Raw genomic sequence first — 19,141 nt, 5'->3', positions numbered from 1 at the left:
TTGAAATATAATACCTGGGGGAGGGGTGACATTTAATTAAATTACAGGCTGCAAGGAACCAGGCTGGTACCACGCTGCGTGGAAGGTGTCGGCTGTACCTTCTGAGCTTTTCCTGAAAGGGAACGGACTGGGAGGAGGAAACGCTGATGCTCCCCAAGAAGCGTAACACGGCTGAGCACGTGCAGTTGGCTGGTTTGGACTTAAAAATGCAGAGTGGAAAGTGCACATGTTGAGAGTTCATGGAATGTGGAGAAGAGCACCTACCTGCAGGCTCCAGTCTCCACATTTTCTAAATTTCCTAAAGGAAGAGAGAGAGTGAGAATCCCTGGCCTTACAGCCACAGCCCAGCCTAGGTCAGCATCTTCCCCAGTGAGAGAGATAACTGGTTCTTTTGTCTTCAGAGTCAACACAGCTCAAGATAACTGGGGGACTGTGGTACCCTTGCTCCCACCCTCTTAAGAATCCATGGTAATGATGAGGAAAGGCCACCAAGGACCCCACTAATCAGAGGGCCTTCCTTCTATGCCCTTAAGCCCCCATTCGCTGACTAGGTGTGTGAGGGGGGAGCAGCAAAGGTGTGTGCACAGAACTCTAGCCATCTTATCTCCTACAGCATCAGTTCTCAACTGGGGGAGATACTTTTCCCTCCCCGGGGACATTTTGCAATACCTAGGAGCATTTGTGGTTATTATGACTGGGGAGGTGCTATTGGCATCTACTGGGTAGAGGCCCTGGCTAAATATGCTGCTAAATAACCTGTAATGCATGGGACAGCCCCTTACAACAGAGAATCGTTTAGCTGGAAGAGTCAACTGTGCTGAAGTTGAGAAACCCTATTCTAACAGAAGATGAGATTATGAAAGAGTGGATTCTAGCTACTGAGTTGTCTGTCAAGATAGAAAATAATCTCTAAAATGCCCTGACCCAGTGTGTCATTCAGGGTCCAACTAGGAAAGTGAGTACCACTTTGGTATTTAAAAGAAGGAATCTTTTTTATGAAGGATAGTTGATTTACAATGCTGTGTTCATTTTTGCTGTACAGCAAGGTGATTCAGTTCTACATATATATACACACATTCTTTTTTAATATTATTTCCATTATGGTTTATCACAGGATACCGAATATAGATCCCTGTGCTATACAGTAGGACCTTGTTGTTTATCCCGTCTATGTATAACAGTTTGCATCTGCTAATCCCAAACTCCTAATCCTTCCCTCCCCCACCGGCCTTCCCCCTTGGCAACCACCAGTCTGTTCTTTATGTCTGTGCATCTGTTTTGTAGGTATGTTCGTTTGTGTCATTTTAGATTCCACATACAAGTGATATATGGTATTCGTCTTTCTCTTTCTGACTTACTTCACTTGGTATGATAATCTCTAGTTTCATCCATGTTGCTGCAAATGGCATTATTTCATTCTTTTTTATGGCTGAGTAATATTCCATTATATTCCACATCTTCTTTATCCATTCATCTGTCAATGGACATTTAGGTTTTTTCCATGACATGGCTATAGTGAATAGTGCTGATATGAGCATTGGGGTGCGTGTGTCTTTTTGAATTATAGTTTTGTCTGGATATATGCCCAGGAGTGGGACTGCTGGATCATATGGCAACTCTATTTTTAGTTTTTTGAGGAACCTCCATGCTGTTTTCGATAGTGGTCGCACCAACTTACATTCCCACCAACAGCGTAGGAGGGTTCCAAAAGGAAGCAAATTTGATTCAGAGATTCAGTTGCGCAGGTGCTAGAGAGGCTGAGAAAACAGTGAGTCAAGGTAAAGATTAGCAACACCAGGAAGTCGCTACCATTTCTTGGCCAAGGGACAGGGAGATGTGCTGTTTGGGGATTATGGTAGTTAGAACCACAACAGGCCTGTCTGGTGGGAGCTAGAGCCAGAGAGATGAGGAAGCTTCTGGAGGTACAACCTGAGGAAGAGAGGGAGAAATACTCTGATTTTTCTTTCCTTCCATCATGCAGTCTCCCACTAGTGCCTCCTATCAGCTGAGCCCCAGCAGGAAGCCAGCTGTCCTGGGAGCCTGGGAAACACAGATGCAGGGAAGAGGGGTGAATGACTTTGAGTGCAAACAGGTCCAAACGGGTCCATACAGCAGTAAAGAGCCTGGTGAACTTTCCAGAACGCCAGAACCAACCACAGCATCTTTGAGCAAACATCCCAAGGGTTTTGCATTACAGCTGGTGCCGTTCACCACGAAACATCATCTTTCCTTCTGCCTTGGAACTTGAGGCTTAAAATAATTTTAAGATGCCCTTAAGAGAGAGAGAGAGAGAGAGAAAACACCTACTTGTTTCTTTTTCATTCAGCAAACTTCATGTGTTGAATGGCCTCATGACATGATGGTGAGTTTTGTGTCTCTGTGCAGACAGCAGAGTTCATTGGAAATCCACGTCAATGTGCGGAGCACACACTGTTAATTTTAGTGGATCTGTGGCAAACTCAATCCTTCATTGTCGGGCTTCAGCTCATTTTGGCGGCAGTGATCTTGCTTCTTGTTTCACTCAGGTGTATCCTCTCCATGGGTCCTGCCTCTCTGGAATCAGGCTGAAAGGAGAAGGTTGTTGGGGAGCTAGAGAACCTGCTGTGATGAATTTTATTTTTCCTTACAGTGTGATTTTAAAAAACTAGCCAGAGTAAAGGAAATTAATTTGTTTTCTATTTGAATTGCCTAACAGGTCCCCAAACTTGTGGGGATAAAAGTGATAAATTTTTAAGTGTCTCCTTTAAGAGAGTTCTATAGATGCTTAATTATTTTTGCCCCACTTTTGATTATCTGCACTAATGGAGATGTGGAGGGCACAGATCAATAAAAATCCCTTGATAATCCAAAAAACTCAATGTTGTCATTAGTTTTGACCTCCTCCCCCACCAAACCTTTTATCAGAGCTACTAAAAAGTGCCTGTGCACCTCCTGGGTTCTCAGTATATTCGACTTGTTGACAGGCTGACTGATGAAATTGTCAGATTTGAGTGTTATCTCTTTTTCTCTGCTCCTGCCCCCTCTTTGGGGGAGGCGCTAATGAGCAGCACAAGAACGAAACCACAGGAAAAAGAGACCTTAGAAAAGCCAGGGGAACACACAAAATGATGAAATAGCTCCCGTATCCGTGAAACTTTACTATATAATGTCAGCTTTGTGGGATTTTTTTTCTCTTTTCCTAAAGTAAATTGAAGTAACTCAAATGGGCTAAATATATGCGGCCTGCATGGACCCTTTGAAGTTTTGAATAGCTTTTGTATGGTATTCATTTTCTGGGGAAAGATTTTTAATTATTAATCTTTTTATAAATTGCCTTGATATTACTCCTCATGCTGGTAAAATGCCCAGACATTTTCTTAAACAACTTTAAGGCAACTGAGAATTGGGATGTTTGTCTTAATCCCCTTTGGGATGACTATAAAGAAGAAAGAACTTGAGGACCAGGTTAAATTGTTTTCCTTGTTTGGTTTTGTATTTGCCATACAAATTTATCCATTATCCAAAATGCACTCATGGATACCACAGAAAAAAAACCCAGAACACAGCTGGCTGCATCGCCATCTTCGGGCTCCTGTCCACCCTTCTCTTTATCCCCCATGGTGTAGGGATCTGGCAGAACTGACAATGAATAAAGCATACATTGCCACAAATACCAGATCTCTTAAAACTCCTAACTTACATTATTCTTTAAGATCTGCAGTAACATCACTGTTTGGGTCTAGTACCTACTCAAGATGACCACATGTCTTCCAGTTTTGCCAGGATACACCACTAAATGAATGGACTGCCTGATAAAATGTGCAAAGGTGAAATGCAGTGACATGTTCTCATAAGGAGGAATTAATTGGTATCTGATTAGATCCCTGCAAGGGAGCCAGCGACCCCTCCCTTTGGGCTTTATTCTGCGTGGAGGAATGAACTTTCCTCTTTTTGAAGGAAAAAAGCAGTGCATTTTCTGGTTTTCCTTTCTGTGTTTCCTTCAGTCATTTTTTTTTTTTTTTTTCCCCTTCGGTACGCGGGCCTCTCTTGTTGTGGCCTCTACCGTTGCGGAGCACAGGCTCCGGACGCGCAGGCTCAGCGGCCATGGCTCACGGGCCCAGCCGCTCCGCGGCATGTGGGATCTTCCCGGACCGGGGCACAAACGCGTGTCCCCTGCATCGGCAGGCGGACTCTCAACCACTGCGCCACCAGGGAAGCCCCCTTCAGTCATTTTTATGTCAATTTGCCAGATATCATTTGAAAGCAATTTCATAAACATTGAAGTGGCTATGAAGTTCAGTGTTTGTATCTGTCAGGTGGCTTATAAAACTTAAGGAACTACCTGGTTTTGAAGAATTCGGATGATGTGTCAAGGTTCAATCAGAGTAGCAAACCATCTTGAGTGATTAGAACGAGGGATTTATTATGGGGTTTAGACCTTACACAATTGTGGGGGCTGATGGATTGGTCCTTGTAGGCTCTTGCCTCAGCATCCAGTGTTGGAACTGAAGTTGCCATTGGTCAGTCTGACCAGCAGTTGGAAAAAAAAAAAAAAAAGCTTGAAATGGACAGGAATGAGAATGAACTAGAAACTCATGAGAATAAATGAACCCATGAGCAGAAACTGGTCAGAGACAGATAGGGATTCCACTTCCAATCTCAAAGAGACTGGATGACTGGAGAGAGAAGATGGTACCCTTCACCGAGGAACTGTGCATGCACTTGGTCAAGGAGTGAGAAGTTGAAGGAGCAGATCCGGCAGGAGCTGGAGGAACTGTGGGTCCAAGCACCGCTGCACATCACCTGGGTGAGCTAGTGGATCCCTGACAATGTATATGAGCTGTCATTTTGCCTGGTACCCAACCAGATGCACCAATGTTTAGAGCATTAAGAAAAAGAAAATGCTGGGCTTCTGCCTTCCAAATATTGCACAAAATGTCATTTGTAGGTGATGCTAACTCAAAACTCTGCAAGGAAGGGGATGCTGGAAAGCAACCGTAGTTCTTGCTTAGTTAAGGTGACACAGCACAAAGTCACTCAATGACATAACTCAAAAGGGAACGTCTCTGGACACACAGAAATGTAATGGAGACCTCACACTCTGGAGAAGGCACCTTTCCAGGAACCTTATTTATTGGTAAATAGCAAAGTGTCACTGTTCAACTTTCAAAGTTGCATTTTTTTGTTTGAAACTTGTTACATTTAATTTACTAATCCTTGTAAGCCACGATACTTATACATGGAAAATTACTCTCTCTACAAATGCTGAAGTTTCTGATAATCTCAGAGAAAAATTTTACTAACTGGAATATAGCTTCAGGTTTTTTTGTCACACTGAAGTGCGTATATATTTCAACCAAAATATTTATACAGGTATTATCTTATTGCTTTAATTCAGGGAAACTTTTTGTGATAAAAAATTGGTAAGGTAAAACTCATCAAATTATCTGTCTTTTTGTAATTCTTTTGAATGTTTTGCCAAATTAAGATGCCTCAAAATCATAGGCTTTCTCAATTTCATTTTACATCACTAAAAACATAAACTTATATGATTTTTAAAGAAGCTCTCAATCAAAATGTGCTTTGCACAGTTTGAGATATTCTAAAGCATGTTTATACAATTTTAAAATAAAATGTTGCACATTATTTGTGCTCTCATCATTTAATATGTTTAAATTTCCTTCATGCTTTTTTGGGGATAAATTTAATGTGTTCTTATATACAAATTTTGTTTCCAGTAATTGTCATTCACTGAATTCTTCATGCTGTATTTTTTTGGTATTCATTTGTTGACTACTTGATTAAGGTTTTCAAAGTGATTTTGAACAAAATGCAACCAAAATTTAGAGGACTCGTTTGTTTACATAATTAATACCATTGTAGAACAAACAGGTCAACTTTTTTTCAATTTAAAGGCAGTCACTGTTTATTAACTGACCAGATTACAAAATCATGGCAGATACCTTAGTTCATCCTTCTATTAAGCCTGTTGATCTAGTTTTCCCTGTTGCCAGCATCTCCACCTTCTACAAAATAGGTGGTCTTTTCTTCATTCCACCTCGTGGAGAAGACAATTTGAAGGGCCAGAAGAAGTTGTTTGCTTCTTTGAAACACTTCTCAATAGCATAGATCTGATGAATCAGATCCTCCATGCGGATGATGCCATAGTTACCAAGAGATCGAACAGTCAACACATCTGTCAGGGCAATTCGCTTCTTGTTGCTTTAGCCATAACCACGCTTGTAGATAGACTCATTTACTGACTTCAGGTTTGGGTATCCCCTATAATGTATGGCTCCACAATTCTCAGCATGTTAATTGAAGCCTTGTTGAGCTTCACAAAGGTGCCATTGAAGATCTGAAAGAGGCGACGAAGCTGCAACACCTTACAGACCTTTGGGCTCACACCATTGATACCTCTGATCCTGATGACAAATGCCAGTTTGGGTTCCATGGGTACATGGAAGTTTCCAGCTTTTCTTGCCATCCTAGCCATTCGAATCTGAATTCTCTACATCTGCCTGTATCCCTTGTGACAATGCTTAGCTTTTTCATAGATAAGCTTCCTCCTTGCCTTTCGAAGTATCTTTTGGGCAAACTTCTTTCTTAGGTGCTTGATCTTAAGCTCTGCAAAATTCTTTTGCTTTTCCAGGGTTTCTGGCATAGCAGGAACCTTCTTTTTCTTCTCTTCTGCACCCTCCATGGTTCCAGCCAGAAAAGAGGCCAAATAGCTTGATTTTTAAGGTAATTCTTCAAAATTTCAAATCTAAAATCCAATTGATAAAAAAAAGATAATAATGATGAGCAGCAAAGAAAGAAAAATCATACAGTCATGGTAACGTCTTTTTAAAAAGTTAATTTTACTTCAGCTTAGTCAAAAAATCTTTGTACTTCAGTTAATGTATTTTGACTATATAAAATGTAAATTTTAGCATCTATTTCAACTAAAATCTCATATAAGTGAAATTTAAAAAAGAGTCATTTGATCTAAATGAAAAGTCATGGTTGATAGAGTGGTGTGCAATTGAACCTTCTATAGCTTTACATATTAAATCATAATTTTTTGGGTATAGTTTTCTTTGAACAACTACTAACTTTTTAAGTAGAATACAATACTTCTTTAGCAGATTTATAGTTTTTGCTTTTCTTGTAGTCAGTGATATCACTATGATCTCTCCATGGTGGATGGTAAATGTTAACACATATGTCAAGCAAGTTATAAGCTCACACCAGCTTTTTAAGAAGTAGAAATTCAGAATTTAAGTTTTCTTTAAATATGTATATTTTGTGGCTTTGAGCTCACTGATGGCTAGAGTTTATTGCAAAATAAAAAAGTATTGTCAAATATTTACATAAATAAATAAATATGTTATTGTAGGTTCTCACCATACACTGAAGGAGATAACCCAATAGTAAAAGCACACAGACTACTCTTACAGTATCCATGACAGGACTGCTATAATTTTCTACTTTTCTTGCTGACCTCACCACCTTTGTACATCTTACAGGCATGGGTTATGGCATTTAAGAATCCAGCAAAGACAGTAGTGACAAATATTTCTCTCACCACCATCATAAACCAGAGGAGTTAGATCTTCCTAAGTGCTTATTTTATCAGCGATTACTCTGCAAGTTGTCCTTGAAAGAGAGGAATGAATTGCCCCTGGAAAGTGTCTAGGAAAGAGATATGGGCTAACAGTGGTCATCTCTCAGATTTAGCCATGTGCTAATGTGAGAATTCTATTACTACATATACATTTCATCCACAAGTAAACAATACCATGGCAGAAGTTGGAAGTGCAAAGTGCAGATCTACTAGATCCATCTTGGATTATTTTTTAATGCAGTTGTGACTAATGATACTTCATTAATAAGAGAAAAATCTAAAACAAGTGCTAAAACAAATGGGACACCAGGATAACAGTAACCTGGGATTGTCCTGGGCAAATCAGAAAATATGGTCACCCTACTCAAAGGCAAAATGTTTGCTTGTGTGTTTATTTTATTTCTAATTTAAAGGACTTGATGTAGATTTTTTTCAACTCTGATCTTCCTCGGTTGGTAAGGAGACCATTCCAAGGAAACACTAGGCCGCAGTGAAACCATAAGCAAATGTTGAAATTGTGAGTCAGCCTTCTTTGCTGTTTTTAGGAGAGTGGATCCCGTTTGGTCTGATATTATCAAACTTGAGATTATTCTGAGTATTCTTAGTCTAGAAAGCTGCACATATTACTCACACTGACCTATTTGGTAGAGATGGTTATTAAATGGAAATAGTTTCATTCAGAGTTAGAATAATTTCTAAAATTACAGTGTTTGCAGCAAATAAAAAACATATCAAATCCTGAAAACCGCAGCTAGAGTTCACATTTTTAACAAATCGACAGGCATTTGAAACAGAAAAATAACTTTATTCCACTACTTTATTTTACGAATTGTTATCTACTCAACGTAGGCCCACTTCTCTCTAGTGCATCAATCCAAAATGTGTATCTTTAACCCTTTAGGCCTCCTACGAAGAATGGCTTTTCTCTTGCAACTTACGCCTAAATGATTCCTTCTTAGAGGAACGTGGTTTGGGTTAAAAACTCTTGTTTGGCTTTATTTTGAACATAATGCCCCATTTACATTTTCTTATTGTAGCCTGGTTATTTCAGAAACTTTCCTTGAGGAGTTTGGAGTAGCTTTTCTCCACTCTGAACATCGTTGGTTTATGTGTATGAGCTGCTGTAAAGCGCAGTGATTGCCTAAAAACACTGTAGTTACTTAAAAAAGATGACTTTGATTGTGTGTTTTTTGTTCCCATCACAATAACACTTTGCAGGTGATTATTAAATTAGAGATTTTCTTTGTTTTTCTAACAAAAAAAAAAAACAACCCTTTTTTATGTCAGCACCAATTATGAGAGGTAATTTTTCACATTTTACAAAAGATTTTTCTGTCCTACCTCCACGCCCCTCCCCCAGATAAAGAAGGGTTTTGACATTCTATGACAGGGAGGGTTTTTTGCATACACAGTGCTTTTGACTTTTCTTTTAAAAAAATCTGTTGACTCTATTGAAATGTGACAGGACAATATTTAACCTGAATAGAGGCATGTTGACTCCTCTTATTAAAACTGACAGTTAAGGACGTTTCTCTCTTTATTCCTTCTGATACACGCAGACAAGTCTTCACTGCTAACTAGTATACAAAATCAAAAACAAAAAAATACAGAGCGAAGAGATGACTACCTTATAAACAATATATGAATGACAATTGCAAGTTTAATCTAGCAAAGAAACCTTTTTTTATCCTTTAAGAAAATTAAAGCCCTTTCATATTAGCTTGATATATGAAGACAGACTGACATCATTAATTTTCAAGTATTCACTCTTCTTTTCCTAGCTGCCTTTCCTATCAAAGATAGGCAATGTTCCGCTAAGCCCTGGACAGGACCACAGCGACACCTATGGAGAGGGTCCAGGGCCTCCATTGAGTCTTGTGTAGAGTTTGCAGCTTTGTGTCTTATTTCCTGGAATTACTCTGCCTGTTTTGCTCTCATGGGACAAAAATGGTGGCCATGGAAGTTTGTCCCTGAGCTTCCTACTACCTGATGCTTGGTTTCTCTGTTTCAAACAAAATATAGCTGGAAATATCAAGCTTTCAAAGTTCTTTCCATTTTGTTGGACCAATAAAGAGACTCATTAGCATGAATGAGGCTTAAGTTCCTTTGAGTTGTGCATGGAGTGGGCTTCTTGGGAAGAGCACAATTGGGAACCGGATGCCGACTTTCAGAGAGAGGCAGAAACCATATGGAATTTGGATGTCTTTGGGTACTTGCCCACTCTCCTTAGCTTCCAGGAGTCAAATCTCTTAAAAGCAACTGTTGGCTTTCTTATGCGTCATGCACTGGATATTTATGTGACATAAGTAAACTGTCCACTGAGACTCACAGTTTTTTTTTTGGTAAGAGGGAGGGTATTACACAATTAATGATAGAGTCATTTTTGTTGTAATATAATTTGAGCTGTAGCAAAATCATGAATGGAACTGTGTGATAGTGCCAGCAAATTTACCTCTTATTCTCATTTCCTTACTGAGCATTCTCTCCTCTGCATTTATCACCAGAGAAGGGTTCTTTCAGTGCTCATCAAGGTTTTCAACATTTTCTTGTAGAGAGTCAGAAAAATAGCAATTTGTTCCACGGCAGCCTTCTCTGTTAATCGTGCAGAAGAATCAGTCTTCTGTGCATTGATACTGATCTGTCCAGTTTAGTCTTGAGAAATTACCCTATTTCTTTTTCTCTGGTTATCCTGAAAGGGGCCAGGTGAGACACTTGGTCAAGGCAGCCTGTAGATTATACTGTAGAAGCAATTCTAGATGTTTTTCTTTCTTGAGTAGAGGGACCCAACAGTGTCTATGGTAAAAAAAAAAAACAAAAAAAAAACAAAAAAATAACTACCCTCAGATCTTCAGTCTAAAGGTGTCAAAAACATTTAAAATTTGTGTGTAAATTTCAGTTCCTATCCTTTGTGTTTGTCAAGATTGTGCCAAGTCTTTCATGATGTCTTAGTTGGGGTTACCCCACCCCAAACAGAAAATGGTCCCAGGTGTGCTGGGAGGGAGTGGGGGAAGGGAAGACAGCCCATGAAGGATGTGGTAAAGTAGGTCAGTACTGTGGGCAACTGGAGCTTCATGCTTTTGGGGGTCGTCAGAGGCTACATAGACCATCCTTGATAATGAGACTCTTGAAGGACAAGAAAGCTCTTTATCTGTAACTTCTGCCTCTTGTTATTTGAAGGTCATTACTGGGCATCAGTTTCTTAGCACTTCATGCCTCTCTTCTGTCCTGAACCCACCACCTTGGCTAGAGAGAGCAGGAAGCTATGTGTATGGGAACTTTCTGCTGATTACCTCTGGGATGGCCTGAGGGGATCCAGGGAAAGCACCAGTAGCTTCTGGTACACTTGGTTTATGTGGTTTTGAGAATTAAGTACAGTTGTAACTCTGTGGGTGTTTGAGTGTATGTGTGTTGGGGGTAGGGAGGACTATTAGCTCTTCTTAGCCTTAAGGTAAAGTATGTATGTGTGTGCGATGGTGGGTATTACCACTGTGATACGCAAGCAGAGATACAGGGTTCTTGTTACATACAGAGTGAAAACTGTCACGAGCCAGAGGAAGGAGCTACAGAGTCCCAAGTTCTCTGCTTGACTGTTTGAGCTCTAACTGAATGTAAGAGGCAAAAAGAAGAGACACGTTAATTAGACAACACGACTGCCAATAAATCACAAGAGTTATCGCGTATGAGGTTGAATGGTGGGCCACATCAAGTTTTATTTTCTTTTTATTTCAGCTGTCATTAGCTGTAGAGTGGTGCTCTCCTGTAGAACTTCTTGCTAGTTCCATGCAGCTATTGAGATATGGCTAGTGTGACTATACTAGTTTGCTAGGGCTGCTATAACAAAATACCACAGACTGGGTGGCTTACACAACAGAAATTTATTTTCTCTCAGTTCTGAAGGCTATAAATCTGAGATCAAGGTGTTGGTAGGGTTGATTTCATTCCAAGGCCTCTCTCCTTGGCTTGCAAATAGCTGCCTTTTTGCTGTGTATCCTCATATGGTCTTTGTGCACACACATCCCTGGTATATCTCTGTGTGTGTTAGTTTCCTCTTCTTATAAGGACACCAGTTAGATGGGATTAAGACCCACCCTAAAGACCTCATTTTAACTTAATTACCTCTTTAAAGATCTCATCTCCAAATATAGTCACATTCTCAGATTTTGAGGGTTACAACTTAAACATATGAACTGGGGGGACATAATTCTGTCCATAATAGTGACTGGAGAGCTATAATTTCTAACTTTATCTAATTTTAAATAATTTAAATTTGAATAGCTACATGCTGCCAGTGGCTAATATTGGGCAGTACAGCTCTAGAAGGTTTACTTATTAGCTCTTCTACTGTGAATCCAGAAAAGTCTGTAGCAATGGGGTTCTTCCTTGACCGTCAAGGGGATGGTTCAACTGGAACACCAGACACTGTATTATGTCCTAGGGAGTTTCCACATTAGAGGTTTCCATGATTCTTTGATAAACAGTGAAATCCAAGGCTGGAAGAGAGAGAAAAGCAGATCCTAAGGTTGAAGGTCAAAAGTAGAGCTACTAGCCACAGTCAGGGGCTGAAACCTAGAAACTGAATGGGAGCATAAGAAAATCTGGAACAAAGTGTAGAGGGTCCTGGACACTTGCTGTGATTCTGATTATAAGTGGTCTCATCTTATTCTTGACGTGCCACAGTCCTTGACAACAGTCTCTAGGTCATATTCATTCTGTTTAGGGTACATACTGGGTTAATGTACGATTCAGTCATCCTTTCAGGAGGGTTGTTTCTCTCTTTGTGAATCATCTAATCTGATACACCTCTTTTGTCCCGGTAGCCTCTGTGTACTGGGAAGAATTATGTCTTCTCAACGGCAGCCGACAGGAGAGGGTCCTCGGTGTGTGCTATGCTTAGGTCTCCTCTACGGCAAGGGTGGCCTGGGTGGTCTCCTCACATTCAGTGCTTGTGCCTACTGAAGTTTAGTTGGGTCTAGTTGGTCTGCTTTGGCCTCACCATTGCCTCTGGTCCCCTCCATGTGTGGTATCTTCCGGTCTACCAGTTCTCTCACTAATTACTTGTCCACTCCTTTCAAGGCATCTGGTGCTCCTATATTGCCTGATACTTGCACAGGCTCTGAGAGCTAGGGTGCTACCTCAAGTCCCATTGTTCTCAGCAGGGAGTGATTTTGCCCCTTCGATAGAGGACACTGGCAATGTCTGTAGATATTTTTGGTTGTCCCACTGGGGAGGCGGGCATGGATTGCCTGGCATCGTAGGTAGTGGCCGAGAATTCTGTTAAACATTCTATAATGCATAGGACAACCTTCACAACAAAGAAGTATTTGGCCTAAATTGCTGAGGTTGAAAAGTTCCTTCTAGTCCATCTTTTTAATTAATTAATAAATTAAAATTTAAAACAATTTTTTATTGGAGTAGAGTTGATTTACAATTTTGTGTTAGTTTCAGGTGTACAGTAAAGTGAATCAGTTATAAATACACATATATCCACTGTTTTTAAGATTCTTTTTCCATATAGGTCATTACAGAGTATTACTCCATCTTTTTAAATACCTCCTTCAACCATTTCTAAACAATGCTTTGGCAGTAGCACTATATGAAGTTTTCTATCACTCTTCACTCCCGATTTTTCTCTGGAGTTTTGACCCCAAAGGGGAATTCAAGGTACTTGTATCTGATCTGTTACTCGCTTTCTCTTTGTCATCTGCAACACTTACTCTCCTCTGTGGCTAATTGATTTGGGTGCCCCAGGCTTAGCTCCATCAAGGGGTGCTTTTACCTATCCACCCTTCCCCTGAAACAATGAAATACATTTATTTAATGGATGGTGAGAGGAATCCACCTAAGGGGAAAAAATTAAATAGTTTAATATTTTCAAAATATCATCCCCATTATGCTATGGCTAATGGAGCTACTGCAGAGTATTGGTGAGCATATGGTACAAGGGTGTGGCAGGCACTGAGAGGTATGGTGTCTGAGTGGGTGTCCTACCCTTTAACCCCAATCACTCATGGTTTGAAGGGCGAGCTCAGTTTTATTCTCAGCACCACTGCCCATGCCTTCTTCTAAGTAGCTTAAATCATGTCCTGACCTTGTTCCTAAGAGCTGTTGGTTTGAGAGAATTAGAGAAGGGAACAAAGGGAGGGGCTTAGGTAGCTCCTCTGTCCTTCTCCATTCCCTTCTCTTACTCTGTGCTCCAAACGCATTCCCTGATCCCCCATCCTCAACACGCACATGTACAAGGAGGTAGCAACGCTGAGAAATGGTGTTGATAGATGGATGATCCTGGCTTCCTTGGGGCTCCCTATTGCCACCTTGGCCCCTGTCCCACTGAGGACCGCAGTCAGCTTCAAACTTAGCACTTCCTGGGCCACACTGAGTACTTTCCTTTGTGATGCAGGAGTGCTGTTGGCCTGCAAGCCTGAGCACATGTCTCCTTTGCTGCTGCCTCTAGGAAACAGAGCCCTAGTGGCTGGGCTTGGCAAAGCACAGAGCATTTGAAATCAGTCTGGGCCAAAAATGCAGGTCTAGTTTTCTTTTTATATATAAAAGCTTTTTTAAAAAATCTTTAAATTTGTTCTTCAAGAAGAAATAAACCTTTATTAGACCCTGTGTATTGCTGTAAATTTGATTGACCAGATGTTTGTCAGATTTAATACACGCTGTTTAAAAAGTTGCTTTCTACATCTTGACTGAGGCTCTTTCTGGTGAGGAAGGAGCCAGTTTATAGGAAACAATGAAATAATTTTTTACACCTTACAGATGCTCTAATCCCATTACAGACTGAGGTGTTTAAAATTCTTGGAGTTTCTTGCTTTATTTTTATGGTATGAGTGATTGTGAAGGAGAAAGCCAAGGCAAGAAAATATTTAAATAAGGCGTCCCCCCAGGGGATGGTGGGGGCAGGGGTGGAGGGAGGAATACAAGGAATGTTTGAGGGTTATTTTTTGTATTTGATTTGCTTTCTGGCCATGGCTACTGGCTACAGCTGAAAGGCCACTGCTAGAATTTTGATCAGTGATGCCAAGCTCTTGGACCACAATCCAAGATGTTGCTATGCAGAAGAGCCGGGGCTAGGTTTTCTCCAATCCTACTAAACAGAATGTGGCTTCCATAATCCCCTAATGTCCTCTCTTGAAAACAGGCCATTAGTGTGTTTCCTAAAAGGGTAGCAGATTCAAATGCCTACAAGGACCAGGCAGATACCAAAAGTGGCCAAAGTGAGCCAGGCAGCTCTCTGCAGCAAACTGGGGGACTCCAAGCCCACCAAAGGAACAGTGAGTCCTCAACTACAGCATCTTGTGCTCTATGGAACTGTGAGCCCAGTAAAGGGATGTTTATGAGAAATTTCCCAATTTTAAGTAAACAAAATTCATCTACAGGGTATACTCTGCCTAAGGACAATAGGTTTGTAAATCTTGTTCTGATAAGATGTGTATGAATAGAAATGCTCCATTTAGAAATAATTAGTCCCCACATTTGAATTGTTAGAACTAGCAAAAGTGTTAAGCTTTGGAAGCTGACACAGGAGTTGTCAGCCTTTTATTTTGCTATGAAAGGGTATTAAGCAGACACAGTTACTATTTACTCTCACCAACATGTTTCATAAAAGAAAGGACATTAATTCCCACCCCACCCCCCAAAAGAGTAGGAAGGAAACAATCTCAGACTTAATAATAGCCTTTCAGGTGAATAATTTTATTTCTATGAAAAAAATCATGAAATTATCCATTCTTTTCTAACTTTCTAGTGAACACTTCATCACAGACCAGTGGTGATCTACAGACCATTGCCAAAACTATCCCACCTGTTAATACTACTGTCCCACCTATTCAACTACTTACACCACCGGAGTGTACTTGGGTTTTATCCAATGACCAATTAGGTCTATAATTATTTAAGTCACAGAAAGGAGAAATATGTCTTTTTTATTACAAAAATAAGAAAATTACGATTGCCCCACTTCTACTTCTGTGAGATGACCACTGTAAAAATTTTGGTGTATACCTTTCTTATATTTTTTCTAATTGTATATTTGTTTGGAGTCCTACTGTCTGTGTTGTGTCACAGTCTGTGTTTTCACTTCAATAATACGTTGTGAACATTTTTCTTTACTCACCAATCAGCAACATTTTTTAATGGCTTAGTAGCATTATGTTTTGTGGCACAATTTAATGTTGATGGTTATACATTCATATTATCTATCACTCTGAACTTTCCATAGAGCATTCGGAATGAATATCTTTATAGCTGTAGAACCTACCTTCTGAATATCTTATTTTGCTTGGTTTTCTTTTTGTACTTCCCTGGATCTCTAGTAACCTTCTTATACGTAAACGCAAGTTCATTTCATCTGTATTCCCAGTCTAAACCATTTGTGAACTGTCCAGGGAATCAACAGTGGAGGATGATTTTGTGGCTGGCTGGGGCTATGTTCCTCATAATGGGTGCTATTAGATAATCAGTGTGAAGCAACATTGAGCCACTTTGGTAAAATGAATGACAAGTTCTGGTGTCATCAGTGGAAGGGAGAACAATTTAACCATGTCATCTGGCTTCAGCGTTTAGCTTTACAACCACATAGGTGTCAGGCAGCCACGTGAGTATCCATGAGTTCAATACTGAGACAGTTGGAAATTCAAGAACCATACGATTCAACTGTTCTGCTTAGAAAGAGATGAGAAATGCCAAGCTCTCTTAATATCTGGTTGCATCTTCTCGTATTATTTGAACAGATTTAAAAACATTTTAAAATATACCCTTTCCAGAGAGACATAGACTGTCCTTGCTTTAGATCCAGTTTGCACAGAAATGTTGCAAATCTTCTTTGTGAGTCATTCTTATCCAGGTTATTGGAGGCAATTTCATTAAATGTGTCATGGTTTATATCACCATTCAGAATCTGCTTACCACTTGGTTCACCTTTACAATTTAGTTCCTCCTTAGAAAAAAATGTACTTTTCTGGAGATTTGGGCATATCTGATTTTCATGTTATTGTATTTCATGGCATACTCTGCCTACTGCACTTTGAACTAACTTCTCTGAATGGGAGATGAGAGAAAAGGACTTGTGCATTTGAAAGAAGTTTAATTTTGCTGCCTATGAATTGGAGCCAAGTGTGAGAGGACTTCTTGGTTCATAAAGTCAAGCTTAATTTTAGGAAAATGGTGTTGGTGTCCCAGATAGCTTGAAATTGAATTATGACAGTTGGAACTTTTTAATTCACTCTACATTTTTCATGTGTCCAATGAACAGTGCTCCAAGGCACTGTCAACCAACTGAATATGACATCATCGTCCTTGGTTTCTTTGAATCATTATCTTTGAGCAGAATGTGAATGCTACTTGTTTATTGTCTGTTGTTAAATTAGCATGTAAGTTCCATGAGGGCAGGGATCTTGTTCATTTGTTAACAGCTATAGGCTCAGTATCTATTTGAGCCCTAAGCATATGGGAAGTGTTTACTAGCTATTGAATGAGTAAATAAATGGATGAACCATCAAAATTGGGTAATTCACTAGTGACATTATTCAAGGCCAGCTAGTAGTAAATTCTCTTGGCCCATGCACATTTTCCAGAATCAAGATTTTGTTCTCTTAGAGATTGGGTCTATGGTACGAGAACCAAAGAGCGTCTCCTTGAATGCATCTTCAGGACCACTGAGAAAATACAGCCCTACTAACGCACAGAGATAACCCCTCTTTATATTTCTGTGTGTGTAGTCTCCTACAGTTTTTTTCAATGCATAGGTATAGTCTTATAGACATCACAAAATTGTACAAATATAACTAGTGTATTTTCCTATGTCATAAGATGCTACTTTAAAAGCATGATTTTAAACAGCTCTATGACATTTTATCATGTGAATGGACCAACTTTTATGTCACCATTGTCTAACCACCAAAATGGACATTTAGATTATATATTATTTTTCTCTCTTTTAAATAATATTGTGATTAAAATCTTCATACCTAACTTTTATACATAATATTCCGATGTTTAGGATTAATTCCCAAACACTGAAATTTGTGGTTAAAGAGTATGAATATTTTTAAAAGTGTAATAAATATGGCCAGATGGTTACACAGAGAGGTTGTACCAGGTTACGCCCATGTAACCCATATCTGAACTTCTTTTTCACACTAGCATTTGTCATTAAAAATGAAACAAACAGGGACTTCCCTGGCTGTCCAGTGGTTAAGACTTCACCTTCCAATGCAGGGGGTGCAGGTTCGATCCCTGGTTGGGGAGCTAAGATCCCACATGCCTTGTGGCCAAAGACCAAAACATAAAACAGAAGCAATATTGTAACAAATTCAATAAAGACTTTAAAAAAAATAAAAAATAATAAAATCAAAAAAAATGAAACAAAACTTTGTCTATGTGTTTGTTAATAGAAAATATTATCTTACTTTCTACTTCATTGATTATTAGCATTTCTTGGTCCATTATATTTTTTCTTTGTGAATCTTATTTTACTGTTCTTGCCTATTATTCTATGGGTTATTTATCCATTTCCCAGATATTTATTACACAGCTACTATGTACCAGGCACTGTTCTAGTCATTGGGGAAACAACAGTGAAAGAAACAGCAAATGTCTACTGTTGTAAAAGTTAAATGAAATCATGTCTGTAACACCCTTAATACAGTAGGTTCTGCCTCATACAAGACTGTAGTAGGTCATCATCCAGTCATTCTTGGTGTAGTTATATGTGTCTCTGTGCCAGGAACATTAGCTACTCTTTTGGGAGCAGGGTGTTTCTGGAATTTTTCTATGTTGAGCTGGCTAGCAATGACTTAGGTGTTCATGGACATGACTGTGAACCTCAAATAAGTATACTTCTCTAAAGCCAAACTAAATGTAACCAGATCCACAAAATGCCGGTGGCCACTTGAGTGCCACCTGATGTGAGAGGAAGTGTAAAAAAATCAACGTGAAAAGAGACAGTAGCCTTAACTGACTACCTAGCATACCTTATAAGAGTTTGCAAGTTTTGCAAACCGTACGCATCTTTGCCACGGTCTCTCCCAGGGTCTTATAGTTAATCTTCCTCTGGGTGGGATAGATACCAGGACTTGAATAGCATCACTTAGACCCCACGTTCCGATGGGAGTCTCGAAATACAATTTAGAAGTGAAAGTTCAAAATCACCAAGATTCTTGTTTCTCCTTCTTGCTACACAGAATTTTTGAATCTGGTGAGCACTGCCATGTTGCATCACAGTTGAGTATATGGTGTTAAGGGTGACAAAGAATCAGGCAGCTGCAGTCAGAATTACAGGTTTTATGGGACTAATCCCATTTCTTGCCCTGATTTCAATGTGTTTTCTATATGATCTGATAGAGGAGGACTGGGTTTTGTTTTCAAAATGATTCAGTTCACGTCCAGCCCCAGAAGGCTAGTGTCCAAATGGATGGCAGGTCTGCCTCTTTCAGCTGGACCTCAGTCCCTCTCAACTTCTCTGTCTGCAAATGTTCCTGCCAAATAGGAGCTCTGAGAAAGGGAGGGACCTGCGTGCTTTTAAGGGTCTGTTCTTGTAGCTGCTGGGTGGAGAGG

The 19,141-nt window shown here is 39.8% G+C and overlaps 1 pseudogene; it reads right to left on the bottom strand.

Moving 5' to 3' along the window:
- Nucleotides 1–5,943: 5,943 nt before the first annotated feature.
- LOC112411796 (60S ribosomal protein L7 pseudogene) lies at nucleotides 5,944–6,682 on the bottom strand (annotated as a pseudogene).
- Between the last annotated feature and the right edge of the window lie 12,459 nt (nucleotides 6,683–19,141).

The sequence above is a fragment of the Neophocaena asiaeorientalis genome, unplaced genomic scaffold, assembly GCF_003031525.2.
Source record: "Neophocaena asiaeorientalis asiaeorientalis breed wild unplaced genomic scaffold, Neophocaena_asiaeorientalis_V1.1 scaffold678, whole genome shotgun sequence".
NCBI classification, from domain to species: Eukaryota; Metazoa; Chordata; class Mammalia; order Artiodactyla; family Phocoenidae; genus Neophocaena; species Neophocaena asiaeorientalis.
This window is presented reverse-complemented; position numbering and strand designations above follow the sequence as displayed.